Genomic DNA, 19694 nt, shown 5'->3' on the forward strand with positions numbered 1-19694 from the left:
AACATTTCAGAGTACAGAAGATTTTACCTCAACTTTAGAGAGATATCGAACTTCTGCCATAGGAGACCAAGACCGTCATTGCCAAGAGATGAAAAAAGCTGGTAGACAAAAGCAGAGTATTTTTGAAATATTGGTAGATTATTAAAACATTAACTATAGTTGACCCACATGCAAGGCTTGAAACTAGAAATACAACCTGTGTTGCAAGAATGGTGTATTTTGTTTAAACAGGGCTCGGCGTTACCTCTACTCTGTGGGCTGGTAAGTTAGCTGCACTGTTCTGGTATGAAACTACTTTCAACAACAGCAAAAAAAGAGTTCCTGCAAAACTGAGGTTTTGGCTTGTTATCACTCATGAAATCAGAATCTTGTTCTCCCACCCACTGTGAACTATGCCAGCCACATCAGGCCCCAGTCTTTTGTCACTCTCCTGTGGGGCAATGCTGCAAGGTTCTGCTGCAGCACAGGAAAGGCATGTCCCCACAATGCAGAAATGTGCTGTAGCAGCACATAACAAAAGAATTACTCATTCCCTGAGGCATGTACCTAACAGTCTTTAACCTCAGGAGTTAGGTCTACTAGGACCAAACACTGGCAAGCAGGTTATTGCTTTATTACCCCACACAGCAGAGAATGTGATTGGTAAATTTGTCCCATCCCTCAGCTGCTTGTCAAAGGCTGAGCACAAGCTAGTACTGTTCAAGACTTCTGACATTCAGACTAGAGATAAGAGGACTGGAAATATGGCAGGCCAAATTCAGATAGATTGACAGAGCCTGAAAATGCATGCGTGCAGCCTTTTACCTTAGGCGCACTCATTTCTAAAGCAAAATTATCAATCCCACAGACACCAAACTCAAAACATGCTTTGAAAAAATTCTAAATAGCAACATTACATCACTGAAGCTATTCCTGGGCTGTGAGATGTAAAAAAAGAAAAGACTCAGAAATATCACTATCAAATCTATTCATTAAACCACCCTTTTCTTACCTCACCACTGTCCCATTTAGGATTAGCAAAACCAGTGAGGTTGACAGGATTAGGACACTCTCCTGGGACATGACTATCCTGTCAGAGTAAACACCATGTGGTGCTCATTCACGTTACCTCACACAGTTTCTTGGCACATGGCTTCAGTAGAAGTCTGCTGCTCTTCACATCAGTGTAGAACACAAACTCCTTGAAATGCAGGCATTCCATTTTCAGATTTCTAACTGGTGTAAGAGTCCCAAGACACAGGCTCCTTTATATCACTACTGTGGCCTGACAATTTCATATGCTACCACATCTGTAAATAGCCGACAGATGCTCTGAAGCCATGAGCTCATGTAAAAGGAGGCAACTCGCTCCTCAGCTTGGCAACTGGCCCTTCACCTTCAGACTGTTCCAGTACCAAAGCAAACCATGGGAATACACTAAAGGTATCCCACTTGTCAGCAGGGTATCCAAAACAGCACAGGTGACCAAGACTACTACCAGGGTTTCAGGATTTTGATCAGACTTGGGGCAGGTGGCATAGCTGGTTACTGCATTAATGTGGGGGGCAGCAACTTGCCCATCAGTGAAAATTCAATTCCTTCCAATCATGTAATCACACCCTAATAGGGCTAGAAGAAGCAGTGCTGACCACTGGGAACCACTAAAGCCCAAGAGACTTTGCTCATGTTTCCACAGGCGATGGCTCTCGGTACAATTTGGGAGCAGCATACAGGGATGGAGTTGGTATTCCCTAAGCTACTGATCCACCCCTCACTGCCAGACTGGATGGGTTTGAATGGGTGAGAAAGCCATTCCATTCACCAGAGAACTGGGCCCAACTGGAAAATTAGGCCTTATCTGACTATGACTAGTCAGGCAGACATTTTTGCTAGAAACCACCTTCTGGTGACACCTTACTGCAGTCATCTGCATGAGCTGATTTAAAACAGTACATGGGTCTCTTCCAGTGTCACTATGATTTTAGATCCCAGAGTTTGCTATTTAACAGGTCTTCACGACACGATTTCTCTACATGTCTGTAACACGTACACTCTAGTTCCACATTTCTGTTTTCTTTCAGTTGCCATCTCACAGCCCTTTCTCCACACCTCCAAAAAATAAAAATAACAAAGCCAACCCCACTTATTTTAAATGGCAACTTCATGCAAGGTTTCAACCCAAGGTTATTTTTTATCACCAGTTGTTTCTTTGAGAACAGATGGCATTTGCAATAGTTCAGGATATATCCTATTTTTAAGTATCATATGTTTTTACTCTTCTGCAGTGGACTTTGCAATCAGAGGAAAATGCCACAAGAGCTGGGCTTTAGACATGATGAACAAACCATGCTATCTCATGCCACTCGGGAAATTATCTCCCATTGCAAGCACACAGCAACCACCCTGCTCTGTGTCCACCCTTCTGGTGCAATGTTTCCTGCCAGCACTCGATAAGGAACAACCTGCATCCGGTGGTGCCAACTCAGCAGAGCACTCAAATATTGACACAACAAAACTGGCAGTGAGAAAGTTCAAATTAAAGTTATATACTGTGGCGTGATCTGTAGCACGTGGCATCACAGGGAACAGTCCCATGTTCCACCACAAAATTTAATATGATGAGAACATCCCATAAGTTTCTTGATTTTCTTTCTGGTATTTTCTCCTGTACATGTCGTATTTTGACAAGGTAGCAGCTCTCCCAGAACAGAAGCAGCAATGAAAAATTGAGTCAGGAGCTGACATACTACTTAGGTTTGTTGTTTCTTATACTACAAATTCATAGGATAAAGTCAGCCTTATTTTGCAAGTAACTGCAAGATCAGTCTGCCTCTATTTTGATCCATCTAGCTGCACAAGAACCCACTTTTACAATGGAAAGCCAGCTAGCAAAACCTGAGCTTGAGCTTTTAAACCCTGCCAGAGAGATCAGGCTAGGTTTTGGACCGTGCTAACATGGCTAAATAGCTGCTGGGTCAAAGCTGGCTTCTTCTATCCAGCAAAGCAGAGAGAGTTCATACAGATTTGCAAAAGCCCACATAGATGTATCTGAAGGTAGTATTTGGGAGCAGTCATATGAACAGGGAAAAAATGTTGCTGTGAATGCTTAAAAAGGGAAGACGCACAGCCACAGTGACTCATTCGCCAAGGAAACACAAAAGCTGACATCTATAATCCCCTGCCAAAGGCCTTTGGGCTGCCTCTTCCAGCGGTACCAGGAGCACCTCCACTTGGGTTCATGCTCCTGATTAATTTCCATTTTGTTTCTCTGTCAGGCCAAGAGCTGAAGCAGCAACAGCTCAAAGCTGACTCCCTCACTGCCACCCCGCTGGGGCTCAGCAAGCCCTGCAAGGAACCCCACTGCAATGGCTCGTGTCAGGGGCTTGAGGAAGTGATAGTCAATTACATTGGGATGGATCCCCCTCAAAAAGACTTTGAAATTCAAGAGAAAGGAAAATGGTATCAATCAGGGAGCAGATTAAGGTTTGAATCCAAGCAGGAGGAATCTGAAAATGAGGATGAGGAGTTTTTCAGACATGTCCTTCATACCAAGTCAGTGGGGGCAGGTGGGAGTCTCTGAGTTTTTCCCCTAGTTCCAACAATGAAAGTATGCATCTGGGGCACTGAAGACCAGGACTCTCCTTCCTAATGAAATAGGAGCAGGAGCTGATCTTCTTAAGAGAATTTCTCATCTGCTAGACTACTCTGAAGTCTTGGCTTTTGAATCTTACCTGGTTCCTCTTCACCTAACATACTTAAACTGGCTGTCTCTTTTTCCCACTAAGAGTCCTGGCTGGTACAATATCAAATCATTCTCACTGTCTTTGGCTCCATGAATATGTATTGTTTGCCAAAAGCCCAAACTGATCTCCAGCTCTGTTTTCATCCCATCTCTCAGAACAATGTGAGATTTATAGACATCTACAACATTTGAAAAAACAGAATGGAAACATTTCTGAGAAATGCACTGTTTACTTATTTATGCATAGTATCTTTAAATTGACACTTCTGTATAACAAAGAAGCCTCGGAAGGAAACTAAATAAGACATATTCCTAGAAAGCTGAAGCTGCTTCACCATAAATATCATAAGCAAAAACAGTAAAACTTCTTGGGTACCCTTCCGACCAATTTACACAGTCCATTCTTTTAATGCCAAAGTTTAATGTTTCAGCTGAGTCCCCAGGGTATGTCACAGTAAGCTTGAATGAGCACATATGAGAATCACTAGTAGGATAAATGGCCTTCTGGTCTCACATATGCTTATTTTCTTGCTATTTTTCTACAGCACTTAAAACAGCCAGTCTCGCCAGATACTGATCGCCATACTAGTGTTACTTTGTAGCACATTGCTTTGAAGTTGTGAGGCTACTGGTCAAGGAAGGTGCTCAAGTTCAGGAATAAAGTCAGTCTTAAGAAACCACATACCTGCAGGGTAAAAAACTGAACCAAAGACCCATTTTCAGGCAGACTGCAGAGGCTAGTTCCCTCCCTTTCAGAAAGGCCAGGCACTAGTCCATACTACTCAGTTTGAAGAAGTGAAGTGTTGCAAATTCTAGCTCCCAAAAGTCAGGAGAAGCCTGCACAAAGCTTAAATTATTCCCATGGATTATATACTCCAGGATCCAATGTTTACTTATATAGTATTTTCCCACAGTTTTCAGTCTCATTCACTGTATAAGATGAATTCTGTCTTTGGACACAAAGTGGGCATATTAAAGTGGACTCTGGTCTGATAGGACTCACAGTCACAGAAGTTGGGAGATCTGCGGTGCTTCCGTTTGATGATAAACCTGGAGATAAGGTAGCTTTACAAATGAAAGGTATCATGGATTGCCTTCCTGCATACCCACAGAGGAACTGAAGACTTCATAGTGTAGAGCAAGAGCCCCTGTTCTTGCCCTAAATCCTCTACTTTAAGGTCATTAGGAGAACGTGGCAGAGGAGGAGAGAAAAACTGCCTATGTGCCAAGTCCTGGCACATCAAGCAGTAATGGCTTTAACATCTGCATTTCAGAGGCTAACATACAAGATGGGGTTAACACCACCTCATGCAATGCTAGCTGCAGGCAGAAATCCTGCATCTTCATGAACAGCTTAGAAACTATGATCAGAGTATTTGCAGTCCCTGAGGGAAGTCTGTATTCAGTGCGGGGTTCAGAGGAAGTGTATGAAGTAATGTAAACGAGAATAAAAGGAAATGAAAAAGCACCACCCATCTTGACCAAGGTGAGAAGTCCAAAGCAAGAAAATACAGTTTGACCACCTATTTGAAGACTGTCTTAATGCAAAAACACACACAACAGAGGAAAAGGATGGGGGGGGACACAAACTGGGGGGTTTAGACAGCTGAATTTAAATCGGACACATCTGAATGTTTAGCTTTCAGTGCACAGACATACGAGCACACACATACATACTTTGAAAATTGATCCGCACACTTCCTACTGCCACCAGATAAAAATATATACTTATATGCTACCAAATTTGCAGTGCAGGTTACTCTAACCTTAGCTTCTCTCGTGTGTGGACATAACTCATACATGGTATACTTAAATAGCCTGAGGCAATAAATTAAAAATACTGTTTTATTTACAGTTCTGTAGCAAATGATTCACTGTAGATATACATCAACCTTTTCATTAAATATTCATCATTCCATGGTTTGCTCCTGCTGCCATAAGGCAATGCAGTGGCAGTACCAGTGCTTAGGAAACAGTGCCTTAGAATTACTGAGAGTACCCTTCTCTGCAATAAGGCAATAAATTGTAACTTATTTGCCAGGAATACATATTTTGAAAATCACTTGATTTTTGTTTTAAGCAGCTCTTTGGCCTAACATTCATCATCAGGTACTGAAGCCTCTTTGATGCTACAGTCATCTAGTTCATTCCTAGCAACAGCCAAGTTTGAATCTGCAGCACTCCAAAGGGTTTGCAGGCACTCTGTACATCCATCAGAGGCATACAGACTTTTTCAGAGGAGGCATCCGCTTTCTTGAGGAGCCGCCTTGAGCCACATACTCCCTGCCATAAGAGAGTTGCACACGTAAAAGTAATTATGAACCCACCTTGCATACCATAATACCAAATTTTGAAGACATCAAATATGCTGCTTTTTATGTAAAAAAAAATAAAATTGTACGTAGCTAAAAACATATATTGCCTCTCTCACTGCTGCAGTACCAGTGAATACATACACGTTTCATACAGTTTCAATGGAGATACTGCTTTTGTGCTGGACTCTGAGCTAAACATGTAGCTGGAGAGCCTGGAAACACTTCTGCCAAGTTTTAATTATTCTAGAGAGATTTTTTTTTCCAAAGCTTCTCCTTTTTTTTTTTTTCCTGTGGGGCTTGTTCAGTCATACACAAAAGTAGGGTGTTGAACTTTGTGGACCAAAACTAAACCAGGTCTTAATTCAGGTGCTTAAATACAAGTAACTTGAAGCAGTTACATCTGAAATCTCACCACAATCAACACCAGAGCTCCAGTGACCTGGATTTTTCTTTTCATGTCTGAAGTGCCACATGAGAGTTATTACACCAAAGACCATTAGGGAGCAGTTTACACTAAAGTGTTTTCCTTAGCAGCTGGGGTAGGTTCAAGAAGGCATCTGTTCAGCAGCCACAGCTCAGCTGACTGATGAGGGCTCACTTGGTCAGCCACAATAAACTACTAATTTGCAACTGTACAGAAATATCTCTAAAAACAGATGCATAAGATGGTTAAAGACAATGCTGTCTTTAATGCTGACTCTCAGAACAGCAAAGGAGAAACCTTTACCTTTTACAGCTACTAGAAGAAATTAACTTATAAACCTGTATTTGCCAGTCTCTGGGAACTCTGCCACCACTTTCTGCCAGTGAAACCACTATGGCAGTGTCAGATGACTGTTGTGGCATTAATTAGTGGAATCCAGGTTAAAAATGGTCAGCATATTTCCCCATACAAATACCTCTATAATTACAGGGGGAAAAAAGGGAGGAAGTGCTTAGAAAGATCACCAGCTGAGCAAGTCTTGCCTAGGATGTTTGTTCCAAGCCAGTCACACTACCCTGAGCTGCTGCTTTCAGAAGTAATGACATCCATCCTACAGCCAACTGCAAAATGATTTCTGGCTTTCAAACTCTCAAAGAAATACTTCCCATTCTACTCCTGAAATCAATCAATACCATAGTATCCACAACTGCATGAAGAGTATGTGTAGGCACTGGACGAGGATTAGCAGGAAATTATACCTTTTTCCAGCTGGAACATAACATTTTCTACCCAGTTCTGTTTAGCGCTCTGCTTCAGCCTCTGAGTACACTGCTGGGACTGTACTTCTGTTTCACTCAGATTCCTTACTGAAGAGGGAAGTCATGAAATGAGATGGTCAAAGCTGGACATATCCTTTAGAAATCCACTTTGATCCGATGCTTATGCTATGCAGAGGGTTCCGTCTCCAGAAACCATGAGGAGGTTTCCCTTAACACTAGGTTGCTGCAGAGTCCCAGTGTTGCGGAAGATCATGGAGGACACAACCATTTTGTAAAGGGGAGTCAGAGAGGTGACTTAGTTAATTATCAAGATTTAACAGCATAGACAGAGAGGGTCAAGGCAATAAGAAGCCTGTCAGCCACAAGTAACACTGACTCCAGAACTTCAGACTCATGACTTCAGGGGCCTGAACTTTATTAAAAGTTTTATTCACATGACATAAATTCTATGTAATGTAACAAAATCTACTTTAGTTTTACATTGAAATTCACTATAAAAGTTTCCAATAACATCCATACCTCCATGTGCTGGAAAATATAACTACCCTATTTGCACTGCAGAGCTGTCAAAGCTTCAAATTTTATTGCCACATCCCATCCATGGGAACATCAGGGACTCATACAAAATCCAACTCAGAGGACAGAGGAGGATGCGGAGGGTTATGGCCTTATCCGGGCTGCAGCACTGGCTGGTGGCAGGGACATTGCAGAGACTCTACCAGTGCTTACACAGACTACAAAGCTTGCAGGATTTGAACAAGCCACCATGGTTGGTCAGGATCATGTCTATGTTCACCAGGAAAAAGCATCCCATTAAATCATGATCCCATACACCTCATCTCAGGCATGTCCTGTTCTCAGAAGTTAAATCACCAGGCAGGAGCAGTGACCACCAAAAGCAGCTGGCCCCAAGCTCACGCATCATGATTCCTACCCTGGCAGCAGCAAACCTGATTTCCCTGGGCACTGGCAGAGCAAACAATGAAGACATGACCATTTTGCGGCATCCTCGGCAGGCTGCTGCTGCCCAAGGCAACAGCCTGCATCACCTATGCTCCTAGCTGGTCCTGTTTGGCACTCAGTTCTCTGTTATGTCTTCAAATGACTCTATTAGCACTTCAAAATAAGTCATTTGGGCCCCATCTAAGATTCAGAGAGAATTTAACAGTTGCCTTGACTCATGGATCTGCAGACTAATTGTAAGTACCATCCAGGAACATTGAAGCCCCCACACAATTGTGACAACTTTGATATTATTGCTTAGAACAGTGCCTACTTGAGTCATGCTTTAATGCAGTCATTAGAATTTTCATGGAAAAAGGCGTATTTCCCCCAACCTCATTTCACAGAGTGGGAAGCACACAGGAAGGATTTATCCCACATAAAAATAAATTGCTATTTGCATGTCAGAAAATGGCTGTGGAAAACAGAGAAACATCAATTATTCAGAGCAGCAAATAAACAAAAAGGGAATTTTTCCAACTTTTAAAAATAAATAGGTTGTCTGCAAGCAATGGCTCCATTTTTCCCCCCTCACAAAACAATTGCTATATCCTACTCTGTATGGTGTATACATATCAAGTCTGACACACTGGTTTGATTACTGTGAGAATGAGCAAAACAATGAGCTTTTACAGCCAAAAAAGCCTTCAATTCAAATAGATGCAAATTCAACCTGTAGAGAGATATTCCATTGTGCCTTTGAAAACTTGCCCAAAAAATTAAAAAAAAAAAAAAGAAGAAGAGAGGGAAAAATAGTCTTTCACACTTTTCTCTGAGAGAAGAGAGGTTTTCCCTTTTAATCACTGACCTGAAGATGTCAGCTCCACTGTTACATATTAACATGCCATTAGCACACCAGTTCAGGGCAATTATCTTCGTGAAAGTGACTAAATACAATCTAAGATACCACAGTGAGAAAGAAGCCCATAAATCTCACTGTTAAATTATTTACATCCCTGTCGCAGCCAGACGTGCCTGTTGGGTGGGGATGACATTGCCATGCTGCCTGTTCACTCAGGTTGTGAACGTGGGTCAATGTCTGCCCCTCTGTCTTCTCCACCACTTTTTACTGTACCAGCTAGGACAAATAGGCCATCCTGCACCACAGATGCCTACTGATGTGCCAGGGTAGTTATCCCCCCCTCTTGCACTGAATAGGGTCCAGCCACCATCAGGAGGAGCAACAGCCTCCCTGCTCCTAAGTCAGAATGAGCGCTCTGTGGATTTAGCTCATTTTTTATTATTCTGGCAGGTTTTAATGAGGCTGGGAAAAATAGTGAATACAGATAATGAAAATGGTGTTTTGTGTGGAGTTAGTTCAGTATTAGTTTGACAGAGGGATAAAATAGCAGACTCTGGATGGTAGGGTTTTCTGCTTCATCATCTATTTTTCTTAAGGTGGCAAACAGCTAGAAAAGTGCTCATTAACGTGTAGTGACAAGTAGTTTCCTGTGGACTTAAAACAAACCATCAATTACAGAGAGTGTTTTCAGTTCTAAGGCTAAAAAACATTCAATACCATTCAGCTGGTTGCATGTTTTTCAGGTGATGAGAAATCCAAGAAGTGAAAAACATAAAAAAAAAAGAAAAAGAGAGAAACTATTGTGCTTTCTCCAGCCCAGCATGCTGCAAAATAGCCTTCAGCTGAGGCCTAGATATTCAGTGTCCCTAAAAAAAAATAAAATAAAAAGGCTCTTTGAGGAGCTATAGCCTGATCTTCATTTGACCTGATCGTCTTTGTTCAGCAGGTCAGTAAAGCCTCAGGTCCCATAAAGCAAATCATAGAGTGGCAAGAAGGCCAGGCTGTAGCTTTCATGGCTACTGCCAAGAAGGTTCATTCTCATTGCTTTTTCTTTCCATTTTAACCCTTATGCACTGACAGGTCAAGAAAGAAGGGACTTCAAACCAGTTAGAAAAGATCCCTTATGAAAGGCAGGAACTTTTTCCTCCTCTAGAGTGGCAGAAAACACCCCATTCTCATAAACCAGCCCATTTTTCCTTCACTTGAAACAATCCTAGTGAGAAAACAGAAACTGTGTTGGCAAATGCTATAAGGCCGGTTCCTCACTGTAATATGCAGAAAGGGGAAGCTGTTGCACCACTGGAAACATGCGAAAGAACAGCAGCCTAAACCTGTTTCACGAAACAGAGCATTGGCCATTATGGGGCTATTTATACCATCTAAAGTAAACAAAAAAAAAAATCTTCCTAGATGTTCTGCAGGAAATTTACAGTGTGTCAGGAAAAACACAGCTACTATATTTAAAATGGTGACAGAAACATGCTTCTGTGGGCACAGAGTGAACTATCTGGGTGTTCAAGTACAGCTACACCTTTTAAGCAACAGACGTAAGGTTTGGAAAATGTGGTTCTAAAGAGCACAAGGTCATATGCAAGCAAGATTTGATATTGCAAGCTCTAGAGATAATTTCCAACACAAGAACTTCTGAGTTCCCTTTCATAAGACTGCAGCATGTTATAGACCTGGTCTGAGAGGCCTCTGTGTTAGCCATTAGCTAGCGTCATACAGTTCAGAAACAAACTTTGATAGCGCAACTGGTTTTTGTGCTTCTATACTGTAGCCCAGCGTTAGAGCTGCCCATCAGCCATGACCCAGAGCCCTAGAGCTCAGCTCAATATGGGACTCAGACTTTTTTTAAAGTTTTACAGGGTTTGGATCCAGAGGTCCAGTTTAGAACCAACCTCTAATCACCCATCTCCTCCTTCACCACCAGACACATGCACCATCTTTAAAATGGGCAAGCAGTACAACTGTAATCTAAACTAATATGAAGAGGGTTCAACAAAAAAAGCTGTAAGCGAGAAAGCTTTTTCTGGACAAACATAATGTAGATACCTTCTTTTTAAACATGCTACATCCACTTCCAGCTGGACAACAGCTGCCAGCCCCTTGCACCCACCCAGGGTGCTCAGAGGCAAAAGTCCTGCCCATATTGCAGCCAAGTGCCACACAGCAATTACCGACCATTATTAAGGCGCAAAAGAGTAAGCACATACCCAGCCATGGCTGCTGCTGGTGAATTGTGTACGAGGCAGCTCATCATTCATGAAAACTTCCTCTGCTCCCATAAAGCTAGAGCAGGGACTGATTTTGTCTTTGCATATGTATACTTGTTGAACTTACAGAAAATGTGGAAACTTATGAAATACAGCAAAAGGTGGCTTCCTGCAACCGGAAAGCTCTCTCCAGAAACCCGACTTCTCATGATGACAGAGGTGCTTGTTTGCATGCACTGTTGTGCTCCCATTGCATGCCCAAATGATCCCCTCCATCCCAGTTGTGTGCTCATGCCATGACTGATAAAGTAAGGCCTGTCAAGCCATTTCGGATTCAGACCATCCTTATTATTCATGCCAGCAGATATTGTGTCAGTTAGATAGACCAGTGGTTTCACAGGAACTGCATGGGTTATCTTGCTATAGTATAACCACAATGCCAACCACAAAGAAAATATTTCCGCCCATATAAATATTTAATATAAGCATTATCTTCATGTAGAAGAAAGGATAGTGGGGACCACTTTGAGACTATCCTGAAGCATGCTACCTACAACAGTACCAACTCACTTCAGTAGAGATTGTCCATACCTGTTATCTCTCAGAGCCAAGACTTATCAATAAAAGTTTTATAAACCTGTTCAGGGTGAGTTTGCTGAAGTCAGGAAAGATATATAAGGAGTTCTGTTAGTGTGACCTATCCACATCTTGGGTCAGATCCCAGGAAAAAAAACCTGACCCCCATTTCAGCCATAAATTATGTGCCTAATCATCCAAATGTCAAACTGTGCTTGCAAATAACTAGGAAGGTCAGATCAGAGTGAGTTAGACCTTTAAAAGCCGGTGTCAGGATCCAGTCCTTTCCACAGCAGACACGTAAGTACATTACAGTTAGAACTCACTGTCGCTTTTTGCCAGTTGCTTCTACAAGGACCACAAACAAGGAGTGAACTCTTCTACCCACTTGGAGTAGTTAAGGAGCCTGTGATGTTAGGGTCTGTGCTACACCCTTGCATGAAGGTAGGATTTCAATTCCAGGACTTCCCTATGTGAACATCTAACCATACAGAGAAGGAGGTAACCAACTCTTTCTCATTATGGAGAATTGTTCAGACTCCTCATAACCAACTACCATTTATACTCAGGACAATCTCAACCCACAGTAAAGCCCACAGAGTGTGGGACAGAGGATGGATTAAGGCCCAGGGTGTTTTCTTTGGACTGTTAGTCACAGTAGGAAATTACTTAATCAAGATTGGATTGCAAAGGGCTTCAGGCAGGGACCACGGGCCAAATGATCATGGCTGTACGCAGAGATACACTGAATGAAATTTATAATGGAATAATATTAGAGTGCAAGGGAGATGCACCCTGAATTTGGCTCTTCGGTTTTTCATTGTATGTGGCTACAAACAGGCCAGGTCCAGCTCCTCAGGCCCAAAAGAATCCTATCGACTTCAGTGTGATTTGGGTGGAGCCTAAGGTGTTTATAAACAAGTTATTAACCAACGACAGGCAAACACACATGTTTCCTGACTTCCTCTCCTGCTGGCATGATGGGCCTGGAAACAACTTGGAGGGAAAACACTGGCCAGATGCATTGGTGTTGGCAGCACACAGACAGCCTTAGCCACCACCCTTGCATATGCCTGGGGAGTGGGGACTGCTCCACGCATGCTGCCCAGGCACCCAACATGGCCAAACCAAGAAGCAACTCGGCAGCCACTGGGGCAGAGATCAGATGCACTGTACAGCAAGGCTGCCAAAAGCCCCAGATCTTCCACATGCAGGTTTCACTTTTGTTTTGCCAGATGTGCCAGACCTAAGCAAACACCATGAAGCCAATCATGTAGTAACAGGAAGGCTAAAACATGAAGCTTCCCAACCCTGTTACAACCAGAAGATAACAGCTTCCTTGCCTCGATAAAATCAAGCCAACCAGTCCCACCACAAACTGCTTTGCATCTCCAAAAAATGGAGGTGCCATTGCCTGTCTGCCCAATGCTGTTCTTACTTTCTTTACTCCTCGCGGGGAGGCAGCACTGCTGATTCTTTCATCAGCACAAGTGTCTTCTGCTCTCTCCCAGAGCAGGTCACTGCATGATGTTCTCCACATCTCTAATAGTCCAGTAATTTTCTGTATAGCTCTCTTATTCTTTCCAGGCTGTTCCTTGTTCCCACTGAACCCAAATGCCACCCTTTTTGACAGCAAGGGTAGCAGCAGGCCACAGCTACCCCACCCACACCACTAGCTGTGCCAGCCCCTCTGCATTCTTAACGAAGTAACAGTTTAGCTCTGCTTGCCATCACATAGAGGTGCACAAGTTGCCTCTGCAGATTAGAATTGGTTTTGGCACCCTGAACAGGAACTGTGTCCAGGCCATCTCTCCTCCAGCATCAGCTCTCCTCCTCCCCACCCAGAAAGAGCAAATCAGGCCGCAGTGAACCCAAATGAAACATCCCATTTTCCAGGTGCTTTAAGGGGCCATGTGACTGACTGAGGGGATTTCATCATGGCTGCAAGTAAGAATTACATCCCTTCACCAAGGAAAAGGCATTACTTTCTACCATTTCATGTGTAAATGGTTGCATCTTCCGCTTCCACCAAACCTCAAAGCTCATTACAGTTCTAAATGCTAACCCATGAAAAAAGCCCAGAACACTGAAACATGGCATGGAGACATTACAGCTTTAATCCTTCATAGGATTAGCTCATTTAAATTTGATGACATAGAAGGGAAAATAAAGGATACACATGAAAAGACACCTGGTTACATCACCTCAGCCGTTCCATGAGTGTGTTTTCTTGTACTTTCTTCTTCCCTTTCTTTTCTTAATATTTCTAGGGATCTCAAGTGATTTAAAGTGTCCTTTACTCTCTCACGCACAAGAGGAGCTGCAAAACACGCTGCAGAAGTTACATCTTTGAAGAGCCAGATAAAAAAACAGATTCTGTTGCAGTGTTAAACATAAATGACACAGCACAAACCCTGAGCTTTCCCCTAGAGCTGGCACCTTGCTTTTCTTGTCTGCAAATAAGCAAACAACACTTGGATGTGTTTTATGCACCCCCGTCATCCATTCTTCAGGAAAAAGATATTAATTCAGGGGAGAAAGTGTTCATTTAACAAATGAATAATGGAGAGAAGGAACCTGCTGAGAAACGCTAGCTTCAGATATGGCAAAATGAGAAGCCAAAAGGGAAGTATTATGCAAAGTGCTTTGGGTGTCCAGGAGCAGCAAAGGAAAGTTGTGCAAGACCAAAAAGCAGGAAGAAACATGTAGTCTCTATGCGTGTATGTACTGGGAGAGGAAACAGATGATAGCAAAAGATACACACGCAAACTTTTGTCAAGAAGAAAGAGACTTGAACTCCTTCATTTTAATTAAAAAAAAAAAAAAGCCTTTTCATTTCCCTGTTTCTGTATGTGTTTGACTGGTTGACTCTGACCACAACCACAGACCTGACTGCTTACATCTCACATTTATGTATGGGCCCTTTTCTCATGAATGCTGGACATACAGCTTTCCTTAATGATAAACAGAGATGCCGGTGTTTGCTGCCTGTAAAACAATTGCTTTTCCAGTTAAACTGCGTGTATGTGCTCACCTCTGAAAATTTAAGCTAGGAGCTTTCATTCCACCACCCACCACCCCCCAATAAAATGGATACAGTGAAGAGGTTCTTCAGGGCACAGTGCAACAGTGAGGAAAAAAAAAGTTGGATTTATCACATCCTTCACTTTTTAATTAGGGAACAAATGGAAGAAAGACACTGGAAGCAAAATCAATTTGCTGCTCTTAATTTGGCTTTTTGTTTAGTGACAATTTGACTCCTAAGACTAAATTATCTCTGGGGAAATAATTTCACTTACTTCAAGGAAATTTGTCCAGTAGATAAGTTGCTTACCTTTCTTTCTTGGATCTGTGTGCTTCTGCCCTTTGTTCTCTGAACCTGAAATATCTTTAATTTCAGGGCATCTCTCCATTGGCCCTTCAAACAAGATCTTCAAAGTGAGGAGCATTTTCTGTATACGACTAAGCTTCTTACCATACCTATAACAAGTTTTAAAGCAAATTAGAAATTACTTTAGCTGCAAAACTCCAGGGAAAGGAGATTTTGGAATATGCAGCATTCTGATCAGAAGAAAGAGCAAGTGAGACACACTGACTGATTTAAAGCCTAGGTGATAGGAAAAATATGACCTTTTGTCAGACCTGTAATTCATTTATACAGTTCCCCACCTCCCTTCTGGAAGCCAGTCATATCGCTGGATATATTGTGCATCAGCACAACCATTTAAGCAGTCTTAACCCAAATCACAATAGAAAAATTATAATTTATTTCTGCTATTTTTTTCCTTTATTTTTCCATGGCTTTAACTTTATTTGGAACTTACATCAGAATAAATTTCAAGGATCCTGACTGTGGGTTTAGCTGAATCTAAGCTGTTGGAAATTTATGTTCTACTTCTCGTTTCTAGCCACTAGGAAGTAACTAGAAAACCATTTCTTTTTTTCTTTTTTTTTTTCTTTTTTTTTGATCTTAAAAGTCACATAAGAAAGATGAAATGACCATCAATAGTTCCCAGGGGGAAGACTGGAAATAGAGGAGATTCATGAGCAGTTCTTAATGCACCAGCTTCTCCTACACATTCAAAACCCACATGAAAATCAGAACCCACACAGTAAAAGCCCTTATGAGCTTGTGCACCACTTGAAAGTTTAAACAGTCTTCTAATGGAAAAAGATAACCTATTAAAGGCAATGGTGCCCATCTACCAACATAATGTTCATGCTGCTCAGACTGCTGGGGCTCTCTATTTTGCTATTAAAGCCCTTTCTGCTTTTTTCTTTTGTGAAGCGCCAACCAGGATTGAAGCCTAACAAGGGTGTCATTTCCCAGGAGGGATTTCTGTTTCCTCACTTGCCTGTACTGAGGGAACTGAGAGACAGCTGGATGTAACTGCTAGGCAATGGAGATGAAATGCTGACAGTGGCAAGATTAATGGAGCTGATCCACTGGCACTGTCTTTCAAATCTCTGCAGTCCTTTGCAACTTGTATTTGCCAATCCAATCTTCCGCTTCCAATGTGGGCAGCTCTCTTCACTTTTTCCTCTGACTAGCATCACCTCAGTGTTAACCATGGACCTATCACTATCAAAAAAACTCTGGAAGGATGAAATCCACATCTTTCTCTATGCTGAGAAATCCCCTGAAGAAATGCTCCTATCCACACTAAAGGGATGCACTGCTACTAGAGAACAGTTGCTGTAAAAGCAGCCCTCATCTTGGTAAAATGTGGCTTGAGAGACAGCAGGAACACTCATCTCACCTGAACATTCAGGATGGTATTCTATGCGAACATATCCACCTTTCATTCCTGAGGCAGGCTGAGAGTTCACATATGGTGAGTTACTATGGCTCAAGTGATGAGTGACTCCATCTCAGTGGAGAAGCAGCACAGGACGGCTAAGACCATCCAAAATTTCGCTGCCACTGTTGAAAGGGGGAAGTCTTACACCCTCTACATCACACTTAGACGTGTTCTCTTGCTTACCTTCCACAATTTCTGGTGCTTGCTGGGAGCCTCTGGGAATTGCTACAAGTAATTCAGCAGCAAATTATCTCAGAAAAAGCAATTGAGTTTTCTGCCACGATAGAGGCGGAAATGGTTCAGTAAAAAGTTTTACAAGCTGCGGAGTCAGCACAAGACTGCACAGCTGAGCGCAAGAGCAAGGCTAGGGAGGACAAAAAGGAGGAGGATCTCTCTTCCTCAGAAGATAGAAGTTGTTTGCAAGGCTCAGCCACAACGTGCAACTTCACCTTTGGGATCACACGGATATTGTCTCCTGTCACTACAAAGGCATCCAAGCAGAGTGGTGAGGAAGGAAGGGTAAAAATACTTTGGAGTACACTCTGACAGAAAAAAGAAAATATGTGTGAATAGAGTTGTCCAAACATATATTTTTGTGGAAGAAAATTACAGGATAAGTATTTTAGTAGGGAGGATATTTTAATCTTTTTTAAATCTTATATCTGCTTAACATTAATCACAAACAAGCATTTGGCACAAAGGATAGCCTTGTTACTGATTCAGTGCCTTGATTCTTCCAGTGAGAGGAAGCACCGAAATCCAGCATTTACAGGCTGGGTAACAAGTTGTTAAACAATAACTGAGAAAACTCCTAACCATTCTAGGGAGGAATAGAAAAGGGAAAGGGGAGGGGAGAAGGAAAGGGAAGAGAAAGGAATAGAGAATTATACACCACAAAAATAGATCACAAATTTCTCCTTTTTTTAGTCCTTTGCCTTTCCTTTTCAAGTTAAAGACATGACTTTTAAAAGGCCTGCAACAGCACTGGTTTGCACTTTTAATAAAGACTTCTTAAAGACATTAACTTCCATGTGGCCCACAGCCTTTTCCTATGGGGAAGACATGAAACGGCTGTTCTGGCAGCGGCCACTGATCTCCCAGCCAAACATCTCCCTCTGTAACCAGGCATAGCTGGGTGCTTACCCAGGAGCAGTGCCCACAGGGCTCCTCTTGTCAGTGAGACTGCTAAGCCATTGATGACCAACAGCTGCTACCACCACACCAATGAAGCCCTCAAAAGTCATCCCCAACCTGGGAAGCAGGCCTGTGGGGGTAGAAATTGCATTGTCCAACAGTATACACCTACCCATACTCGGGAAAAAAACAGCACAGTAACAGCTCAGAGACAGGCAGTCAAAAATTTCTCTCTGCATACCTACTTCATGGGCTTATATGGTTACATGATCTCTTCCTCGCATGGACCAAAGATAAGCTCTGCAACAGTGCACAAAGTGCCCATGGTGGCCTGCAGGTATTTATTATTTACTGCGATCTCAGGAGGTCCACACTAAAAACAGCCTGGGAAAGTGGGCTATGTTTTATCCACCACATGACCCAGTTTTTCAGCAGCTCTGTCAAGCACTTCTGTCACCAGTGACAGGGCTGAATAATGTTCAGTGAAGTAGGTGATGAGTTACGTGAAACTAGCTCCCAGAGGAAATTAATTTCCACAGAGAGGCTCTGGCTACTTGAACTTTGTTTTTAAAAGCTGTGTTTTATTGCAGTCTAAGTTAATGAAGAAAGGTAGCTGACAGGCTGCTGCGCTGTTGTCTCTCAGCCACCTTTCCTCCAGCAGCAGAAGCAGCAGCAGAAGCAGCAGCAGAATAGGAACATTCACTGAAATGAGCTTCCATTTGCACTCATTTTACTGTTTCACTTCCTACTGCCACATCTACTGCTCTACTATTGCCATGAGAAATAATCAAACCTACTTTTAATACAATACTGTGCATATTTTGGAACAGGCTGCCCACAGAGGTGGTGGAGTCACCATCCCTGGAGATGTAGACATGGCACTTCAGGGCACGGTTTAGGAGGCATGGGGGTGTTGGGTTGATGGTTGGACTTAATGATCCTAGAGGTCTTTTCCAACCTTAATGATTCTATGACTCTATTCTATGATTCTATATGGCACCTCTGCCAAGACCACTCTCAAGCAGAACAGATTGCAAAAAGTACTGCATGCTCAGCCTTCTGCCTGGGAAACTAGGTGGGGTATAATAGCTGTATAACTGTCACCACTCCTTATGAGCACCCGATCTACAAAAGCCTTTTTTTCTGCTTTTATTCTGCCAGACTCACCAAGTGGCTCTCCCTCCAGGGTTTTCTTCCCTCTGCCCTGTGCTTGACCTACTCTTTCCATGCTGGAAGATTTTGGAGGTCTTCAACTGAGGTCTTAAGACTACCCTTATCCTACTATCTGGTCTAAATCACAGAATCACAGAATCACAGGCTGGAAGGGACCTCGGGGATCATCTAGTCCAACCTTTCAAGGAAGAGCACAGTCTAGGCAAGATGGCCCAGCACCCTGTACAGACGACTCTTAAAGGTGTCCAACGTGGCCGAGTCAACCACTTCCCTGGGGAGATTATTCCAATGGGTGACTGTCCTCACTGTGAAAAATTTCCCTCTGATGCCCAGTTGGAATCTCCCCAAGAGCAATTTGTGTCCATTCCCCCTTGTCCTCTCCATGTGACTCCGTGTAAAAAGGGAGTCTCCATCTTCTTTGTAGCTACCCCTTAAGTACTGGTACATGGTGAGGAGATCCCCTCTGAGCCTCCTTTTCTCAAGGCTGAACAAACCCAGCTCTCCCAGCCTATCCCCATATGGCAGGCTTCCTAGTCCACTGATCATCTTGGTGGCCCTTCTCTGGACCCCTTCCAGCCTGTCCGCATCTTTTCTGTATAGCAGGGACCAGAACTGTACCCAGTACTCCAGGTGTGGCCTGATAAATGCTGTGTAGAGTGGGGTGATGACTATATCATCTCTGCTGGTGATCCCCTTTTTGATGCAACCCAGCATCCTGTTGGCCACCTTGGCCGCAGCAGCACACTGTTC

General features: G+C 42.8%; 1 long non-coding RNA gene across 2 annotated transcripts in view; it reads right to left on the bottom strand.

Annotated features, from left to right (window-relative positions):
- The window catches only part of LOC135311726 (uncharacterized), a 32058-nt gene extending 16757 nt beyond the window's left edge, over positions 1-15301 (bottom strand). The window contains exon 1 of one of the 2 annotated variants that reach the window (XR_010371314.1): positions 15170-15301. This is a non-coding gene — a long non-coding RNA (uncharacterized LOC135311726). Of the gene's footprint in view, positions 1-27; positions 116-15169 lie in introns of those variants that run through there. The other variant, XR_010371313.1, reaches the window with a different exon arrangement.
- Positions 15302-19694: the final 4393 nt, after the last annotated feature.

Source organism: Phalacrocorax carbo, chromosome 2 (genome assembly GCF_963921805.1).
Source record: "Phalacrocorax carbo chromosome 2, bPhaCar2.1, whole genome shotgun sequence".
NCBI lineage: Eukaryota > Metazoa > Chordata > Aves > Suliformes > Phalacrocoracidae > Phalacrocorax > Phalacrocorax carbo.